Here is a 409-nt window from a genome sequence, read left to right as displayed (position 1 = left end):
AAAACTCCTTAGATCCATTATAAACACATACTATTTACATATGTCATAATCAGACATTTGACAAATGTTTCATGCCATAATGAAAGTGATAATTCTATATTTTGTTTTTCCGTCGTGATACCAGATAAAAATGTGAAAAAAGAATTGTTCAACGTTCTAGCGTTGAATTTACATATATTGAAAACTTACATTGGATCATATCGAAGTTGATATCCCAAAGGAACAATTATAATGCTTAATGTAATTTTAAAGTTGAAGTAAGCACGCTTATTTCTTTAAGCGTTGGTAAAAACAACAACAAATGTGTTTGAATTGCCTTTTCACACGTGAAATGTGAGAGCGCTGTTGGAAAACTAATTAGGAGAGGTCCAACTACGTACTATATAGACAGATAAACAGGTAGACAAGC

This window comes from Penaeus monodon, chromosome 21 (genome assembly GCF_015228065.2).
Source record: "Penaeus monodon isolate SGIC_2016 chromosome 21, NSTDA_Pmon_1, whole genome shotgun sequence".
Classification (NCBI taxonomy): domain Eukaryota; kingdom Metazoa; phylum Arthropoda; class Malacostraca; order Decapoda; family Penaeidae; genus Penaeus; species Penaeus monodon.
This window is presented reverse-complemented; position numbering follows the sequence as displayed.